Source organism: Haemaphysalis longicornis, unplaced genomic scaffold, assembly GCF_048455015.1.
Source record: "Haemaphysalis longicornis isolate Haplotype H1 unplaced genomic scaffold, Haemaphysalis longicornis Haplotype H1 scaffold_1, whole genome shotgun sequence".
NCBI lineage: Eukaryota > Metazoa > Arthropoda > Arachnida > Ixodida > Ixodidae > Haemaphysalis > Haemaphysalis longicornis.
Window position 1 is genome coordinate 239,841,403 of NW_027526203.1, and position 15,121 is coordinate 239,856,523.

Below are 15,121 nucleotides of genomic sequence, written 5' to 3' on the forward strand. Positions count from 1 at the left end.
GTTCGAAGGTGACAGCGGTGATATGCTGCTGCCGTCGCCGACGCCCGCAAGAGCTGCCAAGAAGCGCGCAGAACCGCCTCTCCGCGGGTAGCTCTTGTTGGCGTTAGAGCGCTCTACCAAGACGCAGCTGTTTTTTTTTAAGTGCCCTATACGTGCAGTTAGCTTACAGTCGCCACCATAACAAGTTGTTTAGTGCGCGGAAAGGCCAAGAGAAGCGAAAGAGAACCAAAACACTGCATGGCCGCCTATCAGCCACGCAGCGCTAATCCCGCAAACGCCGCGGAGAAGCGCCGGCAGGCGGCGCAGCGATCGCGAATCTCGAGGCGTATATAGATATATATATATATATATATATATATATATATATATATATATATATATATATATATATATATATATATATATATATATATATATATATATATATATATATATATATCAATTGTAAGGTCCTTGAGCAACGGGCCAGGACGTTTATTCGGCGATCCAGTGGGTTCCGAACACCGTACCGAGAGAGATGATGATGATGCACGAGCGAAGTATAATATATATACAGAAAGATAGGTCGGCAGTCTGCAACGCCAAAGAAGGCATACGGGTGTTGTTAGGATCTTGTTTTTACTAGAGGTAGTGAAGTTTACAGTTTTTTTAAATATACGTAAGAAAGAAAGAAATAAAGAAAAACACGCGCCCAGAGTGGGGACCGACCCCTAGCGTCAGATACAGTTCTAGTAAATATAAATACCATAAATAGCCCAGAAAGTGAAGGAGAACACAGTCGCCCCGATAGCCGAATTGGTAAGGCATTCGAGATCAAATCGAAAGGCGTTGGTTCAGTCCCCACTCTGGGAGCCTGTTTTTCTTTCTTACGTATATTTTAAAAAATGTTAACTTCACTAACCTTAGTAAAAAAATAAAATAAAAAAGAGCCTTACACCCCTATGCCTCCTTTGGCGTTGTAGACTGCCGACGTATCTTTCTGTATTTCCTCAACGAGCCCCCATTTCCTAACTATATATATATATATATGAGGTTATTTTATACCAGTTTTGTTTGTCAGGCAGCAGTATGTCTCTTTATCCACGGATTTTTCGGCGCCTTGTCAAAGACATATCGCCCGGAGACGGCGTCAGCTCATCACTGCAACAGCGCGTACACGCGCATCCACACCACGGCCGCTAGATGAAAGGCGCACTTGCGCTCTCATCCAGCGGCCGTGTCCGTACGCGCTACAGAGTACATCATTTGTTCAGTTTTTAAAGAAGAAAACGCTTACTGGACACCTGCGGCTATCACGCAGAAAATAGAAGCCGATTCCGCGCACGGCGCTATTGTAAATTATTAACGGCGGTCTTTGAAAAACATCAGATTAGGGCGTAACTCAAGGGGTTAAGGAATTGACGCTGATATCGCCGAGCTTAAACTGGAGAAGTGCGTTTTACCCTCGTGTAATAGGGTCAAAAAATTGCGGTCACAAAAGCGTCCGTTATGATTCAGTGAACGCGAAAGCATAGTGTCGAACTATCGAACGTGTCCTCATCATCCCCACTTTTCTTTGTATCTTTTTCTTCGCTCCGTTGCTGTCACTCGGCACATACCCGCGTTCGCATCACCAAACAAATTGGACATTCGCAGGAAACGCACTTTGCCACTCGCCTAATCGGTACTTCTACTTTAGCATGCTCAGTTTACTCATGCAGGCCTCAGTCTAGTCCTCAAAAGCTAGCAAAGCGCGTGCCGGCCCATGCACAGGACGACAGCTCACGATAACCACCGGTGCGTATTCGGCAGCTGACGATCGGCGCTCACAAGCCTGACCTTCTGCCCTCGCTGCTCCAAAGCATGCAATGGCGCATCCAATGGCACATGCAATGAAAAGCCAAGGCTTGGACATTAACGCGAGCATACGATCGCGTGCCCCGGAAAAAGCCGCGTGTAATAAACATTCGATGTTTGAAACAAACTGCAACACCGCCACAATTGAGTATCCGACACTCTCCAGGGCATTTAAAACGTTCCATTTCGCGAGGAAGCCTGTATATTACATGCCGAAACGTGCACATTTTTGGGGTTGTACACGCCGAAGCGGCGACTGGGCTATACGACGCACCGTAGTGAAGGGCAACGGATTAATTTCGACCACCTGGGGATCTTTGCCGGGCGCCGAAATCTCGACCCACCGGCGTTTCCGTTTTCGTATCCTCTAGGAAAACGGCGGCTGCGGCCCGGATCGACCCCACGACCTTAGACTCAGCCGCACACGTGTTAGCCGGTGAGCCACCGTGACGAGCGCATTAGGACGTATACAGGCCTGTATCAGCGCTCCCGAAGAACAAAAGTTTTCTCATGAAAATGAATTACGAGCGGGCCCGGCATACTTGACCCTTATTGCCTAACGTGGCTGGCACATCGCGATCTATTAAGAGTTCTATAGCACGCTGATTTACGATCTAATGTATAATAGCCAAGGACAACCACCATTAGCTTTCGTGTCTCAGCCGACTTCGCGCCCCATCCATATGAAACTTCCAGGCAAAAATAATTTCACGGGTGAAGTTTCCTGAATGCAACCGGACGGGAGAGGCGACATCGAATAATGGAGAGTAACTTATCTCCCAGCCCTTGTACCTTCTATTCCGTCAGTTGGCGCAAGTAATTGTCGCTATAGTTTCCCAGTGGGCGTTCCCACAATTCCGTCGACCCGCATGTGACTGGACGTGATAGTGCGGCGGCATCCTGCGACCGTTTCGGTAGCGGCGTTCCGCTATCGAGGGACAATGCCAAGTTCGACGACCCACGCCACAAGTTTCACATTTGATCGAGGTGAAATTCACTATAACACGAGGGCTTGACGAGCACTAAGGAGTTGCGGTATAACATTTCCAAGCCCTTTACCCAGTTTTTGCTTCGGTTCACGCACTGCAGCGCAAAATGAGCGAGTATAATGCGCGCAAAATGTAGCTGCACAACGCTCCTAACGGGGCTGAGTTGGTGCCGAGTAATATTTTACGTCGCGCGTTTAACAGAGGTACACACAGGACGAATAAAAATGACACCCAAAAGTGAAGCGTGAGCTTGCACTTTCCGTCCTCTTGGTATCCTTTTCTTTTTCGTCTTGTTGGTACCTCGGTTAATTTAAGCGTGCAATACGAAACATAAGAAAGGCGAATGAGCGGTTAGAGTTTCTCTCGGGGAATAAGTTATATTAGACAATGCATTTTCTTTAGAATACGCCTGATAAATGATACCGAAAAGGTATTCTAACCGTAGCGTTCTGAATAACTGTTCCGGAAAAGCATGCCCAGCCGGACTCCGTGGTTCCCTTCCTCGAAGAATGCGCATAGGCAGCGTTTCGTACAGCCTAGGACGGTAGAATGACAAACCAGCTTATCGTCCAAGGAAAACGGTCTGGCCTTCACCTAGTGGGTTTCCTGATCGATCGCCCCTTTTGTTGCACAAGCATATTCGTTGCACCGTAGTTAAGGTGATCGCAATAATTCGGGGGACAATTTCCGCGGCTGACAATTTTACCACTGACCAAGTGGGCGCTGACAGTGCATTGACAACGCATTTGCATTGTCAGCGCCCTTTTTTGGTGAAAAAAGAATTACATAATAGAGCGTCGGAATGGCACCATTCGCCAAGTTCAGCCAAATCAAATCGATTCGAAACTTCGAAAGCCAGTTCGAGCCACACGGCGGTAAGACCACCCGAAATTCTCGATCCGTTTCTCGACAAACAAGGGCGGCGCGCATTTTTCTCCGTCGCCAGTTCATCAACCCGCGCTGTCGTATCAAAGCGGCGTGCGGAACTAGAGCTCGCGTGACGCAATCGCGGGGCTCCCACGATCACTCACCTCGACGGCATGCGCGGCGAACTCTCCGCGGTGACAGTTGGGCCGGCTGCTACGGGCACCGAGCTCGCGCTGTGGCTGGCACGTCCGGCGGTCCGCGTGCGAGTGCGAGCTGGCTGCGAGCAGCGTGCTACAGTAGTGACCCTCTGGGGCGGCGCGCGGCGGAACTTGCGTCCGCTGGTTGTTCGGTGCACAAGCCGTGAGTGTTCGCTCCGTCGGTGCACATGCACCCGCGGCGGCACACTCCCCCACCGCCGCCGCCGCGTCACCCTTCGGGCCGCCGATCAAACGGCACGCCTCCCCGTCTTCCCCTCGCCCTTCCTCCTCGCCCCGCACGGATATCCCCGAGCAGCGGGACTTGGGCGAAAGCTGGATGCACGCAGCGCGTCGATTCTTCACTTGGCGGCCGATTGCCGCTTTCCCTGCACCGCGCGAGAGAACTTCTCGGTGAGGAGGCGAGCCGTGTTTGTTCATCGACCGAAGGCTGTCGCAGTCCTGCTCTGCACAAGGAAGTCTGCGACATGCCGCGAGCGTCGCGCCAGGAGTACGCTGCCCGCGCAGAAAATTGACGAAAGAAAGTAAAACATGAGCGCCGTCTTGAAAACAACTCCCCTATTCCAGACTGTGTGGTAAACTTTGCGCCGTGAAACTTGTCTGGAGCATTTGGCTTTGCAATTAGCTTGAGTAATAATAACACGGCAGCTGCGTCTACTTCGTCTCAGGCGGCCACGCCCTTACTCGAGCGAGAAAATGTGAAGCAGCTAGGCGTTGTCGCGTTCTTGGCATTACACTGAATAAAAAGTAAGGCTCGCATTTAAAGCAGGCCCTGCAGCGCTCTGCACGTGGACTCTTCGATTGCTTCTAAACAAGACGTTCGCGGATTAGTTATAGCGTCAGCTGGAACCACTGTATCGTAGTGAAAAAGCACCGAGAGAATGGGGGGCAGTTTATAATGGGAGGGGGGGGGGGGGGGGATTCTGCAACCTCTACCTATTTGGACGACCTACCCTCTTTCCCCCAAGAAGGAAAAAAATAATACAGAACCGAGTATTTGAATGCAGGGCCCATGGAGGAAAGAAATTTTTCTTTCTGCATAGCATGTCCCCTCCCTATTCACGACTTCGTAAAGTTTCAGTGAATTCATCATCCTTACCAGATGAGTTTTCTTATTGGTTCTCAGTTGCGACACATTTTTCAGCCTGACAAAATGTGCGTGCTTGCGTGTGCGTGCGTGCGTGCGTGCGTGCGTGCGTGCGTGCGTCGACATTAAATGCGGAGACCTTAGAACCAGTGAGTAAGGGCAATTTTAAAATCAAACCTGTTTTCTGGTCCTTCGCTCTGTCAGACTAATGGCTGGCGTTGAAGAACGAGGTAAAGCGTACAGAAAAAAAAAAAAAAAAAAAGAAACGAGGATGCACTTCTCCTTTCATCTTCCTCAATAATACCCCGTGTGTGGCGCCTGAAGGTCGTGTTCTGTTCATGACTGGCTCGTGGTTGACGTATTTTAAACCTTTGTCCGAAAATTTCACGTCACACATAACTTCAAATTGGCGGGGCTCAAAACATGTCGAGATATTTCACGAATCTTCGGTGCGCCACACGTTACAGTTGACGGCAAACTCACACTCAGCAAAAAAATTAATAAACCTCAAAACGATGGTTGACACAGCTAATTCGACATCTCCAACTAATTATACTCATCCCAATATATAAGTGAGCCCGAAACAGCGCAAAAAAGCACAACGACAGAAGACCACACGGACACAGCGCTGTGCACGCCCGCGGGCTCGTTTGCCGTCGTGTTGTTTCGCGCTGTTTCGTGTTGAGTTACACTCACCCATATGAGGTCATTCGACTATAGATCTGCTCAGATCATATACCGCTCAGAATAACGTAACAGAGGGCAGTTGTTTCTGCAATTCCCCCGACCGCCATCCCGAGCATCGTGGCGCTCCTCTTTTACTTCAGGATACGAAAACGCGACTGCAAGCTAGTCGAAGGTGTTTTCAGTGCACACGAGTGTACCCCACGTCAAAAAATTGCCGGTTCAGTATTACATGCGCCAAATCCCGCAGCCGTCATGCAGAGACTATGTGGGACCCCGGTTCAGTCGGCCCCTTTGGTCGGCCTATATCACCACCCGTACAGCTCAATACGACCAGCGCCTCCAAACGTCTTGTATATCTCCAAACTGCAGTCGTTGAGAGAGAGAGAGAGAGAGAGAGAGAGAGAGAGAGAGAGAGAGAGAGAGAGAGAGAGAGAGAGAGAGAGAGAGAGAGAGAGAGAGAGTTGAAAAAGAAGTAGTAGGATGGCTAGTTGGTAGCTTCAAATCATGGCACATACCCTTCCGGAAGATTGGCCAAGAATTTATTGATTATGAGGTCTAACGACCTCATGAGTTCGACCACCTGCCATTGTTTCTTGATATCTCCGCAGTTTTGGTCGGCGGTGCTGCCACTTTTTTTCTAGTTTTTCGCACCTGACCCGAAAGATCGCCCATCCCGTATTTTTCCCTTGATATCTCTGGAGTTGGGGTTCACGTTCTTTCGGAACTTTACGGTACGGTCCGCTCGCTTCTGGATTGGTTCGTTTGACGTTGGACTTGATTTTGGAAAGCTTCGAGTTCCCCCTTCGTTGTTGTTTCGACAGAGGGGTAGCTGATTTATTAGCAACTGGCGCACAGGCTCGGCTGAAAGTTGCTAGCCCATGGACGTTTCATGAGCCAAGACCCAATGAGGGAACGACATTCAGGCGTGGCTTGTAATTGGGAACGCTCTCCACACGTTGAGCTCGTGCCGTATTGAAGCGCTTGTTGCCACTGAAATATGTGACCAGCATTTTCTCAGTTTGGGACTAAGTTTCTTGAACAGCTCGAGTGACATAGCTTTCGCTTCACTGATGTGCATGAGTCGCACGCTCCGGAATCAATAGGCATCTTCATCGGCCGAGATCTTGACTATATTATAGTCTTTTGTTTCCGGCAGTGTGAGGAAGTCAGGAATGAACCAACAGCCATTGAAACAATAATGGGATGGGCCTTGCAAGGGCTAGTGGCGAAAAACGCAGACAGTATGCACTGCACCGACACTTAATAGCGAGACAGATTAACTCCACCAAAATACTCCGACTTTCAATACCTTGTAATCAACAGGAAGCTCAAAAAGAAACAAAACTGCAAGGTTCGGTCATGGGCTTACGAAATAATGTGCGAATGAAGGATGCACGTCATGGGACCTTGTTTCCGCAGAACTCTATGCTGTACGAGCTGAAAACAATGGAGGAGCGACGGAGAAACGCTTAATTGATTCAACTGCTTGGGGGCCTTCGCCATTTTCCGCAGTTGCGCATAGAATTTGACTTCACCGTAAGAGATTATGCTCGCTATATGGCTTCGCTGAACGGGCAAGAAACGACGTATTTGAAAGCTCAGTTTACACCACGCCTCACGATTGGCCAGGAAAACTACAAAGCGGATATAACGCTTTAACTTCCGAGAGAAGCAAAACAGAGAGAGAGAGAGACAGACAGACAGAGAGAGACAGAGACAGCTTCTATAGAACTGCCATCCAATAACCCCTGTATTCAAAAGAACAGGCCCTAATCCTGGCCTCCAACTCCCTTCGCCGCAGGATGACATATCGCCTCTCTACTGGGCCTAGGTCTTGAAGAACAGCATACAGAAGAAACGACAGAGAGCGGTACTGAAACTATGGGAACGCTTTCAAAAGAGCACCCCTACGCAATGACTAGGGTGGTTAACTCAAAAACTACATTCGCGCAGAAATTAAAAGCTGATATCACCTCGCTCTTTCAACGCATCGTCCCAGCTATTGTAACATTGGGTGATGAGCGTTGATAAAGAAGTGCACCTTGCCAAAAATAAGGAGCCTACAGTGTGGCTGGGAAAGGTTTTCCAGCAAGCTCTTTGTACACGTAAAGTGCGCTCTCTAGATCTCTCTCCACTGAAAGCAGATGTCCAAAGCAATGGACACTACTGAGCGGGAGAAGGATGTTGAAATAGACGGCGATGCCATGTGTTATCCCCAAACGCCACCATCCATACTGCTTTACTTATATTCATCATCATCACCACCACCACCACCACAACCACCACCATCATCATCATCTTTTTCTTCTTCTTCTTCTTCATTGTTGTTGGATAAAATGGCTTCAAGCGTGGTGGGATCTCCGCATCTTGCGGAAGTTATTTCATCACATTGAGTTAATCACGGGGGGGCGCTGTATTAGGCAGACTTTGCAATTTCACTTCGTCATTGTCAGTTTTTTTATTTTTGTTTGTTTTCTGCGATGGACGATGGTTGCCAGATTTAGCTATCAAATTCAGCGAATTTTTGTTCAGTTTGGTTTTATACAGTAGGCTTTCGTTAAGACGAACTCGGTTGAGAATATTTTCATGACGAACAACGATTTCGCTCTCTTGTAACGTGCACAATGCAAAAAAAAAAAAAAAAAAAACGTCCACTTATGACGAATTTCTGATAATACGGACAAATTTTCACTGTCTCTTCGGGTTCGTCTTAACGGGAGTTTACTATATTTTTTCTTAGTTTTTTTTTCAATGATAGACGTTTAGAATGCTATAACGATTAAATGTCTTAATTTCGCCGGTTCCGCGTGTTTGTGCCGATATAAGTCATTACACTGTTTGCGTCGGGCAAGGAAGGCAAGGAATGCTTAGGCATAGGAAAACAACATTGCAGTTTCATTTATAATCGCGCCGATGGAGCTTGAGGAGTGAGTGAATCGGCGGCACCTCTATTCTTTTTTTTTTTTTTATCGGGCAAACCATTTCGCTGGAAGTATATACCGCATCGCAGAACCGATAGTGAGGACATGGGCAGCGAGCGACTAGCAGCAGATGGCAGCGGGGCGATAGGGATGGCCATGGGAGTGATAACACAACAGTGTGCAAAGTAAGCACCAAAATGAGGCAGTAATTGCGTCATTAAAGAGATAAAAATTAAAGAAAAAAGTTCACAGGCCTTCAACCCTGCAGTGTGAAGAGGGATGGCCAGCGAAGCTAGCGCGCTGTGTAGGCATTTTCTAGGATTTCACTATATTGGGGATTTGTTATGTTGAATTATAATGACAGTGGCGCGATTTCTACGTCCCAGACAAAGGACGCACACGATTGGTGGGTAGAGACAATAGAGAGTTTTAGCAGTCCGTCTGTTCCGTTATGTACGTAGTTACCGTGTTGACCGGGACCCGTCTGGGCACATGTGCATTCGTCGCGGTAGGGGAATTAGTTCCCCCTACCGCCGGACACGACTACCGCGGGCGGGACACGCCTGCGCGGGACACGACTGCGCAGGCGCAGTCGTGTCCCGCTCAACACGGTAACTACGTACACGGCGGAACAGACGGACTACTAAAACTCTCTAATGGCGTCTCTAGTGCGCCGCCCAGGTGGCCGCCGAAGAGCGCAATGTCAGAGAAGAGAGAGACGCCGTGCGTGGCGAGGAGTTACATGACTCGGGAGAGAGGCGGCGTCAGTGGAGAGGGGTTAAAGTGGGGCTGTAGCCGTACTCACTCGTAGGTGGCCATGCTTCACTGTGCAACCCGCAATGTGGGAAAGTCAGCTTCCAAAGTCCAAGCTTACACCGATCCACTCAAAGTCAGCTTCACCTACCTCTAAACGCAACTTCACTGCTGGGAAATCATTTTTCAGGGGCAAGTTAAGCCACCTTATACCAAATTATGGAGGCCCTGGGGTCTTTTCTTATTCTTCTACGATTTTTTTCCATACGATGAAAATTGTTGGTCTACGCTCGGTCTGTCGCCGCAGACCATCTACTGGATATTAGCCACAGACAGCTTCGGTGTAAATACAGATACTGTGGGATTTTAATCACTGAAACATTCGCTCCCATTTTGGCTTACGCCATTACTAATGATCGACTGGCTGGATAAGCGCCGGTTGTGTTCTGCTAGGTTCAGCTTCCGCCTTTACGTTCACCATGCGTATAAGCAGTTCTAACCTTTGGTGTGCAATATTAGACAGCTTCGCGGAAGTTTTTTGTAAGCTCAGCGTTTAAGTACACGATGTCTTGTCAGGACTATACGTGCATATGTCGCCATCCGCTTACGTACAACAGCACGGCGAATTCACGGAAACTTCACGAGGTAGAGAATAGGGCCCCTGGACGCCTGGCCTGGTCTGGTCGCGTATCGGTGTGGCGGCATACTAATTTCACAGATAATTACGTCCGAAAGTTATCAATCTTTTGGACAGCCGTGCGCAAGGTGTACTGGAAAGCTTTCGGTTATATAGACCAATTGGCACCAATTATATGTAATTAGGTATAAATTCAGAAGCGTCCACATTTTGTTTTCCATCTACGAACGTCCATGATGGGTATAGGCAGTCGTAGCTTCACTTCAGGATCTGTGAAATCTCCCGCCCTTCACCCCGTAGTGGTGCGCCACTCTCTAGTGATCGCGTATGCACTTCGTGTTTGACAAGCGTGTATGACAAGCGCTCACCACACCGAGTCCTATCCGCGTTTTTTTGCTTAATATAGCTCGAAGATTACGCGGTGCGCTTCTAGGCGGCCATGTTTTTCCAATACCCGTACAGAGCAGGGTTCACCCAATAAAGCGGTGCTCCAATACTCGTGGCCTGTACTCACAGAATCATCATCGCCCAGCCCAAAATCCTTCGCCTAGTGACTTGAAATTCTGAACGTACTTACATTCCCTTTCCACCCTAGCGGAAATTGTTGAAATTCTGAACGTACTTACATTCCCTTTCCACCCTAGCGGAAATTGTTGTATGTATGAAAAAAAAAAAAAGCTTACACATATTTTTGCAACTCGCGCTTTATATCTTGGGCCTGTATAAAGTTGTCGTATAAAGTTTTTGCATATGAGGATCTGACATGTATGTTTAAAAGTACATTTCGTCATTTACAAAAACATGAAAATTAACCATATGGCGCCTGACTTAAGAGTGTTTTCACCACCCGGGCCATGGTACATATTATATTTTTAGCCAAAAATATATCTGGTATGCTCACCCGTCGGGTAAGGCCCCTTCTACTGTCTTTCTGGGGCATTGAGGTGGCGCAGATCAGAGTGTACGCGGTTGCAGATGGCTATTCGCTCTTTCCAGCGACGCTAGTGACGCCGCGCGGAATTTGTTCGAAGCCGGGAGATGGTGATCGGCGGACCGGTCGCTCTGGCGGAGGCGGCCGGCGGCATCCGCGCGGGCTCGCCGAAGCGACAGGAAAATTGTAATTGCATATGTAGTACTCAACGATGCCGTATAAATAATCAGAAAATATAGACTGAACGAGTGTTCATATTCTCTCAACTTTGTTAAAGCTATATAAGCTGCATGTAAACGAAAGAGTTTGGAGACTCATCGGTGTCTGCTGCGGAGAAAAATGGAAGTCCTTCGGACCCACGCGTGCGTACGTGGGGCCTTAATTATTCTTTACTGAATTACGCCTGCCACATTTAATAGTTATTTGCGGGGAGGACGCTGATTTTGTAGGCCTTTTGTATAACCTTGTGATCGCCTTTTTCGGTTACTATTTACATTCACTGCCGCAAAATGTGTCAACCGATCTTCGCTTAATTAAATTGGCTCAATTCCACTGCTTTCAAACATAAGCAGCGGAGGCTGTCCAATCCGCTTGCTCTTATTTCAATAAAGAAACAACTTAAAACTGTTTGCACGCGAAGGCGAGAAGCAAATGTGGGGATGTGTTTATTGATTAATCATTGAATATCGAAATAAGTGTGTCTAAGCGAGATGTTTTAGAAATGACAATACTGTAACTGCGTTTGGTAGTTCAAATGCGAGCTCCTGAATGCATTTGGTAGACCCCGTTTTCGTTTTGGTAGTAAGGATCGACGCACTTGAAAATCTTACAGGCAGTCAAATCAACACAACATAATTTCAGCCGTAAATTAGTTTTTAACGTAAATTAGTTAGTACAAGACAGTAGCACACCTGTAAAGTACTGCCTGTAGTTTAACAGTGTACGCTTCAATATCACACGCCAGTGTATGCTACATGCACGCGTAAATACGTGGGCTTACAATATTTTTTTTTTTCATATAATGCTAACACGTTCGTTTGTACACCACTTGATACGACGTAATGGGAGCCTCTTTTTCGCCATTTGACTACTCAATGTCGTAACTAGGTTTTACTACACCCAAGCAAAACACCGCAATACGCACATATCACCAGCGCATGGTGCGCACGGGCTTCTGCTTAGTGTGTACGCACGGAGACGAACTCGCCTAAAGTAAAACGTACACTGATGGACGTACACTGCAATAATGTCCCAAAACTTAGCGTTGCACATTCTGCAGCAGGTTGTTTGCCCAATAAGACGGGGTTGTTCTCAAACCACTTCCGTGCGGCCTGGGCCATGCACAGCGGATTGCCTCGCACACAGCGCTTTCTACACCGCAACAGACACCCTGAAACGAATCGAATGTTGTCTCGCGATCAGCAACGTATGCATTCATTTATTTTTCAAGAAAGTAGTTGTTTCAAGCGGAGCAATGGGCTTTCAGGCCGCTACTGATGCTGGCACGCATGTTGCTACGGCGGCCCGATCTCCGTCTCGTTAGAGTGAACTAGAATACTTTTCACTCTAGTCTCGTCTCGTCCGCCATTGCCGTTTTCCGCAGCGCCACCTGTAGGGGCTGGAAAGAGCGGATATGTTGTGCTCTCGTAGCAACGGTAGCACACCGGTTTACGTACAGCCCCCTCTGGAAGCTCGGTGGTGGAAGTTCACTCGACGGTCACACTGGAAGTTCACTCGGTAATATAAATGACGTCACAATTTTCAGCTTCTCGTCTCTGACCATCACGCAGTGCTGCTTGCTTTCACTACATCGACGAACCCCACGGTCACAACTATGATTTTCCGTACATTGAGTCGACGAAGTAGGTATGCTGAAAATGGCAGCACCGTAAGTCCCGTAAAGCTATTCTAGGGCTCTTAGAGCAGCGGCGTGATTTCCACTGGGAAGTCTCGTGTTAACAGTTCAACACTGCAAAAGAGTTTGTGCTGAAATCATTTCACAGAGCTTGTTTTAGAGGGAAAGCTGCAAACCCAGGTACCAACCCATAAAACGCCTCCTTCCTTGTAGCGTCAATAAGGTTGGGGGGGGGGGGGGGGGGGGGGGGCGCTAAGAGGGGAATGGGGAAGAGTAAAACAAAGCCACCAGAAAATGATACAAGGAAGCGCTGGCTGCATACAAGACTCCTACCACCTCCCTTTTCCCTTCCCCTCCCCCCTTCTTCTAATAAAAGTTTATCCACCACGACAATTCACTGCGCGTCCGTGCCCAGAACGGTGACTGCGCCAAGCAGCGTCTGTGTTTCGTCTTGAAGTGCAGTTATGTGTGCTTTCAGTGCGCGCTTTCGGCGCGAAAGCCTAGCTCCCGCTCGACAAACTTCGTTTAACCGCGTTCAACCACGGCATTTTTTTTTAAACAGCGGAGCTATTGTAGGTTGAGCTTTTTAGTAAGCTTGCTGAAGGTCGTTAGTCCCGCAGGAATAGGAGCAGGTGCCCAGACCCGCCGGCGGTCTCGCAGAAACCGGTTCCCAGACCCATCAATACACGGCGCAGTGGTCTCGCAAGGGCGGGCTCCTCTCGTTCCTGCTAGAGGAGGGAGGGGGGAGGAAGCCTCCAGCTGCTGACGTTTAGCCGCCGTTACTTTGCGCGAACCGTAGAATTTGCGCGGCGACGGCGCTGCCGTTCTCGGGTGAGAATGAATGAATTTATCGCCAAAATGGAAAGGAAAGACCACCAGCAGGCGCAGTTTGTCTCACCTAAGAGTGGACACCGAAACGCCTTGTGGTGTGGGGGGTGTGGGGAATGGGAACACAGTTGTACAGGAAAGGGAAGAGAGAGAGAAGGGGAGGATGCATATATACATATATACAGGACTAATAAAGACATATGTACAATATATACGAGACTAAACGCTAGGAACACTAAGGGAAAAAAAAGCACAGCCACAGTTCAGTCTAACCGGGGAAAAAGCGGGGAGTCGGGAGGAGTCCCGAGGCGCCCAGGTCTCGTTGACTTCCTAGCCGACACAGGAGAACCACCGGTCCACTGTTTCACTGGTGGAACTGGGTGGAATTTTCTGTTTCATTTAACTCCTTAATTGGCCAATCGCCTGGCAGAGTATGCGCCATCGCACTGTTCTGCCGATGAACAACACCGTCGAGATTCCAATATGCGGACCGTCGAGATTATAAGATGCGGTCGTTTTAATTCAGCCAGGGCAAACGACTGTACTTTGGTATCGCGATGCGTTGCACATTTGTATGTCTGCACGGGTGGCACAATTCAATGACTTCAATGAATACACGCTCAGATACGCTCAGATCGCGAGTTTACCGAAAAAAAGAAAACGATTTCGACAGTCCACTACGTGAAGAAGCAATATTTGGGACTTTCTGCGTCTTCATGCGTTTCTGACTCCATTACGTTGAATCAGGCCAATGAAATACATTTTTAGTTTCAAAGTGGGAATTCTTGTTCGGCTTTTGTGATTATTGTTGTGTGACGGTCGTGTGTGCGCCCGGACTACTCCGAACCAGATGGAAGAACTTTGGTCGCAGGAAGTTTTCCCGTGGGAAAGCGCGGCCGCTTCGCTAAGGACAAATGGTTCCTCTCTGCCTCGGGGCGAGGAGGAGGAGATAAAGAGGAGCGAACTAGAGTGTACTCTGAGCGAACGGAGGGAATCGGGGTTAGACTTGGGGCGACCATCTTGCCATTCGGACGCAGCCGTAGGAGCAATCCGAAAGCGCGTCCCTCCCAGGAGCCCGCTCGCTGCCAGCGTTTCCTGCCCCGGTCTACACCTCGAGCCCGCCGAGCTACCGGTCCTGCCCAGCCTCCCCTTCCTGACCGCGGCCTACAGCTCGAGCTCGCCGAACTACCGGTCCGGTACTGCCTTCCGTTCCTGCCCTCGGGTTCACCACGCAGACCTTTCGAGCCACTGGCCCCGCATTGCCTCCCATCTCCTGGCCCCGAGACCCACTTGGCCCGTCGGCGTCCCGTCGACGATTGACCCCCCCTGCAACCCGAACGATTCCGGAAGCCCAACCTGGTGAGGAAGCCGGCACCACTGAGGCACCCCATTAAACTAATTGTTAATGTTTTTCGCCCGCCTCAGTGTGTCTTGTTTCCTCCAAACTCTGCGTGGACCCACCTTAATATGACTTTGTGACTAACCCATTAAACGAGCGCCACAGTTGCTTCAAAC

At 48.8% G+C, this 15,121-nt stretch overlaps 1 protein-coding gene across 1 annotated transcript in view; it reads right to left on the reverse strand.

Annotated features, from left to right (window-relative positions):
* Positions 1 to 3,997, reverse strand: part of LOC144143039 (sterol O-acyltransferase 1) — a 130,473-nt gene extending 126,476 nt beyond the window's left edge. The window contains exon 1 of the mRNA XM_077674869.1: positions 3,857 to 3,997. The gene's annotated coding sequence lies outside the window, so the exon portion shown is untranslated. The remainder of the gene's footprint in view (positions 1 to 3,856) is intronic.
* Between the last annotated feature and the right edge of the window lie 11,124 nt (positions 3,998 to 15,121).